Genomic DNA, 8,446 nt, shown 5'->3' with positions numbered 1-8,446 from the left:
TTTCTTTTTCCTTTCTGAACAAGAATATTCTAGTGTTTGTCTTAAGTGTTCAATGTGCAAATGCTTGTATGTCTTTCTAGAAACACAGCAGATCAAAGAAAGTGAGAAACAGGTATGTGAAAAATGTTTGGAGACTTCCATGACTTGCCTTGAAGAACCAGCCTTATTTTGCCTTATGGTTTTGGAACAGCTAGTATTGCTTTGAGAAATGAGACTGTCACCAGTAGTCAAGCCTCTGGGAGCAAGATAAATGCTGGATATGATGTGGAAGGACATAGATGTACTTCTCATGGCAGGTGATTACCTCATCTCTCTGGACCCCATTTGCTGTCCACTACCCCATTTGATGTTTCCGATTGTGACACGTGGGCATCTGGGAAGAATTTAATAGAAAGCTGGGCGGTAAACTGAAATATGAGTACAAAAAAGATTTTGGGTGTGGGAACCAGCTGACTTACATGGTCTATTGCTCTGGATAGTACAATATATAACAGACATTATGCCTAGCAGTGATAGTACTTAGTCAGATTTAAGAGGCTGAAGCATCTTTTCTGGTCTGTGGATGTCACAGTATTTGGTGATTTATGTGGAAAATAAATCCAATAAGCTTCAGAGATGCAGCAACTTGAAAATGTATTAAAATAAACTCTGAATTAAGATGTATTTAAATAAGCCATGTACCGGAAGTGCTGGTTTTCATGGTGAGGTATAAGTACCAATGTCAAAAACTTTAATTATTAGAAGGGAAAACTGTGAAAGTAAGAATTTCTAAAGTGCTTGGCATTGACCCAGCTCCACAGGCATAGAAGTTATGGGAAAATTCTTCCATTGTATTCACTAGTTAGGCCAATACTGAGAGGTTTTAAACATCTCCAGTAGTTTGATCTGTTAGAGGCAACAGTATATATCATCAGTATGAACAAACACCACACTTTCAGTAAAAACCTTAATCTGAAGAAAGAACACTTCTGATTTTCCTATTTTATTCTTTTGGTAAAGGCTGGAAAATTACAATAATTTGAACAATTATCAAGCTGAGCTTGTTCAAAATTAAATAAAACAAAACACTTCTTCAGATGTAAAAATGTTCTATTAAGCTTTTTCTGCTTATTTCTTACTCTTTTTTTCACATAATCCTTTGGTGAGGGTGCTTAACAGAAATACCAAAATATGTTGATTAATATTATAGTATGTCATAGCTCTTATTTGTAATAAAATTTCTAGTATTTCATATGGAAAAGATAGTCCCCGACTAAAACATTTTTAGGAAGGATATTTTAATTTAGACTAGGGCTCAAAGTGGAACAACACAAAATCTCGGATTGGCCTCACTGTATTTGATTAAAAACAACAAAAAAATAAAATAGTAATATTTCTAGTTAATTACAGCCAAGAGTTGTGAAAAATATGTACAAGTTTTAGGTTGCTCTTTTTAAGCTTTTTCTTTACATACATGCTAGCAGAGATTGTTAAAGTTCTATAAGTAGATGTGATAAGCCATGTGGACTGAGCTGACGTTTGTAATGTAAGTAAAAAGGGGAAAAAAGATGAAATTGGGAATGTGTGTCTTTTCCTTGCATACTTCTTTGTACCAGAGCCGGACATTAGGAACTGGATGTTTAGACTGGCCATGAGGAAGCATTTATTTACTGAGAGGGTGGCCAAACACTGGAACAGACTCCGTGGAAAGGTGGTCGATGCCCCAAGCCTGTCAGTGTTTAAGGGTCATTTGGACAATGCCCTTAACAACATACTTTAACTTTTGGTCAGCCCTGAAGTGGTCAGGTTGCTGGACTAGATGATCCTTGTGGGTCACTTCCAACTCAAAAAGTCTATTATTTTCCTCTCCTCTCCAACTGGCCTATTTGGGTGTTGCTATATTGAAGATATTATATCTAACATATAACAAATTGTATTTTAAAGGGGTTTTTTTTGTGTGTGTGTGTTTTTTTTGTTGTTTGTTTTTTGTTTGTTTGGTTGTTTGTTTTTAACAGAGCTTATCTAAGGGCTTTGGCTGTTCAGCATTTCTGATAAGTGATTTAACACCTGAGATTTTGAAATGTTAACTGTGACAGTTCCAGCCGAGTCCTGAAAAATAACACTTAAACCCTATGAAATAGAACACAAAAGATACAGAGAAAATTATCCAGGAGATCAAACAGGAAAATAAAAGTTTCTAAAGGTTTGTGGGATGGCAAAATCATGTACAGTATTCATACTAATTGGCTTTTGTACTTAGCTGCATAGCTCCTTGTATTCTATTTTCGAGGACAAATAAATAGATTACAAGGAATTTTCTGAGGAAAAAGGGTCCACAAAACAAACAAACAAGCAAACAAACCCAGAAAACTGGAAACAAAACCTGAGGACACAGTAATGATCAGTAATAGCATTTCATATTTTCATACCACCATTTGCAAACAAAAAAAAAGAGATATCACATTGTGGTGTGGATGGGATGACATTTTTGTGTCCCTCCACCTGTTGCCGTGGTGATATGACCTCATTTAGCCTCAAGACCTGGCCTTTCAGGAGGCTGCCCCTAGCATGGTGCTGAGACCCAGAAGTCCCTGGGAGGGAGGAACACCTGGCGTAGGAAAGGGCTGTTCCTACTACAGAGAGGTGGTGCAGGTCCCCTGATCCCCATGTCCCTGATCTCAGCAGGGGAAGGTGGAAAGAAATAAAGTGAGCGTGAGCCCAGGGTGCTGTGGGAAGAGTGCAGAAGTCAGTGCTGCTGACTGAGCCGGCACATTACTGCTTGATGCTTAGATACCGTCTGTGCATTTTCTCTTTTTGGGGATGCAGACTCTCCTGCATCTGATCGTCAGTAATGAGGCCTAGGAATGAAATTGCTCCTGATCTCTAGTGATGTGAACGCTACTAACTCAGCATTTAAAGGTACTACTCATAAGGCAAGGTAATTTTAGAGATGTCTCCCGCAGATACCCAGAACTGCAATGAAGCATTGATATTTCCTTGCTTCCCAGTGCTTCCTATAGGGGCTCCCAATTTTCTCATAAAGTGGTGAAAATAATTCCTCTAAGAAGCCTTTCAGGAAGAGCTAAGTCGGAAGTATCAGCTTCTTCTGCAGGCACTTCTAGGCCAAAAGAAAAGTAACAAGCACAGCGCAGCAGGATCCCAGCAGGATGCCATCGTCTCGAGTCATGATGTGGGTCCTGTCTATCTGTCTTAAGGCAGGCACAGATCTGCCTCTTTTACACCTGGGCAAGTGCATCTGTAGGTACCCCAAGGTCTTCTGTACGTCAAGTGTTTCTGCACATGCAGTGGAAATATGTCCTCTTTCATGTGTGTCACTCTGAGTGCCTCTGTAATTCAGTTTCCCTCCAGCAGTTTCCTGCCTCTCCCACATCATTTAATTACATTCCATCCATCACTCCAACTTGCAGATAAAAAAGCAAATGCTACCTCAGTCCTTCATTAATGTTTTTAGAACAAGAAGTGCAAATAATAATAATTTTAAAGAGTGGGGTTTTGTGTTTTTGCTTTTTTTTTTTTTTTCATTTTTAGAGTAGAAAAAAGTTTTTAGTCCCATCATTACCTCTCTGGTGACAATTAAAGCATATATTTATTCTCCTTTCCTAGACAAAATAACTTTACCAGATAGCTGCTTCTTTGCCAAACCCACATTTCTTTCACTAGCATACCCAGGCAATGTGTGAGGCTGTTCCTTCAACAGCTTTTCCAAAAATCAGCAGTGTCAAAGGCTATCCAGTGGTGGCAGCCCTGGGTTGACACAAAGAGGAGGTTGCATGGGACATGTCTGTATCACATCATGAAGCCCTGTGCAAAATAACTGAGATATCCATCAGGGAAAATTGTAGTGTCCTTATGTGCACTTCAAAACACAACTCTTGTGGTCAGAATAAACAGACATCTTAAAAACTTTCATTCCTCTCTTCCTCGCCTTACTACTTTATGAAACGAGTATTGTTTTACAAAATGCCTAGAAATTTTATAATATGTTAATGGATAGGAAGTTTAAACAAATTACAGATTAAATAGACTAAAATTGTAACTGTAAACGTGGCAGAATATACCTTGAATTTAAGGTATGTCTTTACTAATATCACTCTATGAATTTCTGTCAGTTAAATATGATCTAAATAGAAAAGCTCAGTTCTGTTACTTCCTGTTTGTTGTGTCTTTCTCTCTAGACTCATAGAAAAATCTTGAAGTGCAGCTGGATTTGGTTCAACCAGTGTTACTGGGGCTTGTTAGCTGGTGCACACCTGGCCCCAGGCTAGGTTCACCAGGCCTGGTGTCTCAAGGGGACCAGGGAAATGGCTGCAGCCAGCCAGACTGAGCACAGAAGAAGGTGGGATCAGTGGAAGAGGAGGCCAGGTAAGAGATGTCCAGCTCTGCTGTTGCTTTTCCGTGGATGGGTCTGTTGCCCGGCTCCAACAGGGATGACTCAGAAAACAGGACCACTGTCAGAAGCTTCTGAGATGGAAACAGCAACTTCAGTTCTACTTCTCAAACAAGGTGTAGGTAGCTGGTTTGGACCTGATCCTATTTTTCTTTTTTTTTTTTTTTTTCCTTCCCTCCTTGTCTCTGCCCCATCCCTGAAAACTGCAAGTGAGGAAAGCTGTGTTGGTTTTTGATAATTTCTAATTGCAGAACTCATGTCTTGGTAAAATACCTGGTTCTTTCTGTTCTTGAACCGTTTTTTTATAGCTACCCTACATGAGCTGTAGAAAAGTTTCCTTTTATTATGCAGTGTTTAGCATAATAGAAGTAGATTTTTCTGCTGTATATTACAGTACTGGGAAACATTTAAATACTATCCACAAAGCTGAAACTTTTTATAATCGCCTCTTCTGTTCTCTGTAGTACCTCAAAATAATTCCTAAGTTGAGCCAGCTAATATCCTCCTCCTTAAGTGTTTCTGAAACCACTTCAATTGTGTGCACACCGAGGGAAGGTTTCCTCCTCACTTTCCTCTTCCATCCCTGTCATTCAGTGTTCCAGTTTAATGGTTTTTCCATTTCTGCTTCCAGTAAGCTCATTTTAAAGTTCTGAATGATTCCTTGCATTTATATCCCCTACTCATTTTTTTTATTTCCATTTCTTTACTTTCTTTTTTTCATGTCATTATCTTTCAAATTGCAAGTTACATCCCATTTTTTCTCTCTATGGATCTGAAAAGTGCAAAGGTGCACTTTGATTTCTGTAACCAATTCACGATATATTTCTTTTTTAAACAGAATCTTTTTCCCCTTTTCTGGTAAAAAGTCAAAAATTCCCAGACACAAATTGCTCAGAAGAGCAAGTCTGTTGATTGAGTCTTCTACACAAAAGTTTTAAAGAAAACATATTCCATGGATAAAAAATGAGGTATGCACAGTCCATCTTTTCTTAAATGTCAGCTTCTAACTGAGCTTGAAATCAAAATTCGTTTTTGAATGAATTCTTTCACTATTTATGCTGTGTCTTGATTGAATATGGATCAGTACCTCTAATAAATTAGTATTCTGGTTTCATTTCCAGACCAATTGGAAAGGACAATTACAGCTTTCCTAGGAGAACAGGGGAAAATGGGTACTATATTACAGTGGATTTGCAAAGTCTGCTTTTGAGTGAGATATCCTGAAGGCACAACAAATATTTCAAACTCTAAGGAGCCATGGCATTAACTGCTCTAAGAGTCAGTTTTAACAATTAAGATCTTTGCTCAGAAAAAAACGTTAAGCAAATGCAGAAGACTGAACCAAGCATAAAGAGAGTGTGCTGGGGGAACATTTCAAAATGAGAGGACCTCAAGGGAGGAGCACAGATAGGAAAGCATGATGGATTGGCCACCAGTGACAATAAATCATATGCACAACTTGCATCCGTGAGAAAAGGCTAATAATTATACTTGTTTCAAAACCCAAAGGCCAAAGGAAATCTTGCCTCAGATTCTACTTTTTTGTTTATTTATTTCTATGCCTAAGTTTAGAAATTACATTGTATTTCTTTTCTTTCAGGTCCAGAAACTAGCCATATGCTGAAAGCGATGAGATTACTTGTTGCTTCCAGAGATGCTTGAGTTCAGGAGATGGAGTTTGAGTTGCTCTCTTCTGGGAGAGCTGCTGCAAATTGGAAAAAAATGCTGGATACTACTGTTAATGCAAGATCACAGGTATTGAAACCTTACTTGTTTATGTACAAGGATTTCCCTTGAATGAAACAGTAAGATGAACAGGTTTGAAAACAAGTAACATAGAGTTACGGGAGTTACCTGTTATGAATATGTTATCCACTGTATTTGACTATTTGACTTGTTCTGTTTTGTGTTTTTTTTTGTTTGTTTGTTTGTTTGGTTGTTGTTGTTGTTGTTGTGACTAGAGCATAAAGCATATAAAGATAGTTGCTATGCAGAATGATTCACTAAATAATGACTAAATCACTGAATAAAATACTTCTATCTGTGTACGTTTCACTGCAGCTTGTTTCTTTGTAAAAGGTGGTTGGTCACCTGAAACACGAGTCCTTGTTTGGCTTCTCCAGCTAACAGAAACATTTCTGTAGTAGTGCAAGTAATAAAAAGCGAAAGTTCTGCCTCTAAGGGTACCCAGCACTTCTAAAATTACCAGTTATTCAGTGCTCATAGCATTAAGCCCATTAATTCTATGTCTTTCAAAAGATAATGATAACAATAATAATAATAATTAAATGCTTCTCAGGTTTTGCCAGAAAGACATATAGTCCCAGCACAAAACAATAGTAAAAAGTTAAATCTGGTCTTCAGGCCTCTGCTGCTGAGGGGAAGAACTATTTCCCAGCTAAGGTGCTAAATAAAAGGTAGGGGGGGAATAATTTCATCAAAAGAACAATGCTCTGGGCCCATTTTGTCCTTCTTCTGGCACGCTTCTCATTATCAATCCTGTGGCTGGCAGAGAGAGCAAAAAAAATGCCACAGCAATTCTTTCATACTTACTGCATGTCCCTGCTTGTCCCTTTTGCCCACAGGGTGAAAACTGGGGGAAACCCAAAGTCTACAGAAGATTGCTTCTGAAACTGGGAGTGATACTGGGAAGGGATGCTCCTGCTTGCGAGGGTTGAGAACTGTTGGTCGGTGAAAGAACTTTGTAGAATTATATATCACTAGAAGGTGTGCAGAAGATTATATATAACACATAGGAAGTATATTTTTTAGTCATAAAGCTAGTCCTCAAAAATAATGCAGTATTACAGCAAATATTTACGTAAAGTGTTTCTTTTGTGTACAGTGTATGTTTTTCTTTTCCTTGTGTCACTCACTGAAATTTCCCCTGAGACAGAAATGCAATTTTTGGACAGATTTACTATGTACAAATATAGCTGAATATGGAATGAAAGTTTGGGTGTTTTTTTTTTTTTTCTTGAAATGGGGAACTGATCTGAAGCAGTGGGTTTTGCATTATCGTTGAGAACCACCTCAAATTCACAGCCCTGGGAGATGAAGGTGACTGTTTCACATGAGAGCAGCAGCTGCTGGTCCAGCAGGCAGTGGTCCACTGAGGTGCTTGCAGGAGTGCTGTAGGAACCGAGACCTCTGCTGTCCTGGGGTGGGGGATGCAGAAGCGTTAGCACTGTGTTGTGTGTTTGGATGCATGGAGCAGATGGCTGGGGACTCTCAGGAAATCTGTGAAGGAAGGGTCATCCTCTAAGTAAGGGCAGTCCGTTCTTCCTCACCCCCTGAAATATGAGACAAAAGTAAGGAACTGTGTTCTGCACATGTCAACTTCTATTTCATTAAATTTAGGTGTTTCTTTAAATTATCTGCTGTGTCTTATTGATAATAGCTAAATAATGGCATATACATTGTTTTATGGAAATATATCGCCTCAGCCACTCCTGAGGAGGGAAGAGGATCAGCAGTTCCCTGAACTCTGAAAAGTGGCTGGTCCATGAGTTTGAAATACCCTGATGCATGCTACATTACGTATTAGAGCATCAGGTAGATGGCAGTTTATATATATTTGGGAAATAATGACCAGCAATATCCTGGTACAATTTTCTCAATTTACATGAGTACATATACTTGGAGGGGCAAAGTGCAGCTGAGATGGAGAAGTGGTCCCACAGATCATTTCTGCTACACAGGCATGAACCCCACCTAAGCTGATGATTTGATAAACACAGTGTTTTTCTTCTGTCAGTATCTCTCCAAATGTTAGTGAAGAAATTTTGTAGCTCTTCAATATTTTCTATTGGCTGAACCGTCAGGCTGACACAACCTATGTACTTCAGGATGTAATTTCCTGCCAGAATATTTATATTAAAATAGGATTCTAGAACAGAAGTGGATATACAGATGAGCAAGCTCACCCAGCACAAATTTCTCATCTCAATTTTTTCCTTTTTTTTTCTTTTTTTTTTTTTTCCACATAGGAAGTCATCAGAGTTATATTTTTCCTGGTTAACACATTCCTTCATCAACTATAATTGCAACCATTAAATT

General features: G+C 38.5%; 1 long non-coding RNA gene across 1 annotated transcript; it reads left to right on the top strand.

Moving 5' to 3' along the window:
- The first annotated feature begins 204 nt into the window (after window positions 1–204).
- On the top strand, window positions 205–6,136 carry LOC139827710 (uncharacterized). The gene is made up of 3 exons (XR_011738627.1): window positions 205–296; window positions 4,176–4,362; window positions 5,988–6,136. It is a non-coding gene; the product is annotated as an uncharacterized lncRNA (long non-coding RNA).
- Window positions 6,137–8,446: the final 2,310 nt, after the last annotated feature.

This window comes from Patagioenas fasciata, chromosome 3 (assembly GCF_037038585.1).
Source record: "Patagioenas fasciata isolate bPatFas1 chromosome 3, bPatFas1.hap1, whole genome shotgun sequence".
Taxonomy (NCBI): domain Eukaryota; kingdom Metazoa; phylum Chordata; class Aves; order Columbiformes; family Columbidae; genus Patagioenas; species Patagioenas fasciata.
This window is presented reverse-complemented; position numbering and strand designations above follow the sequence as displayed.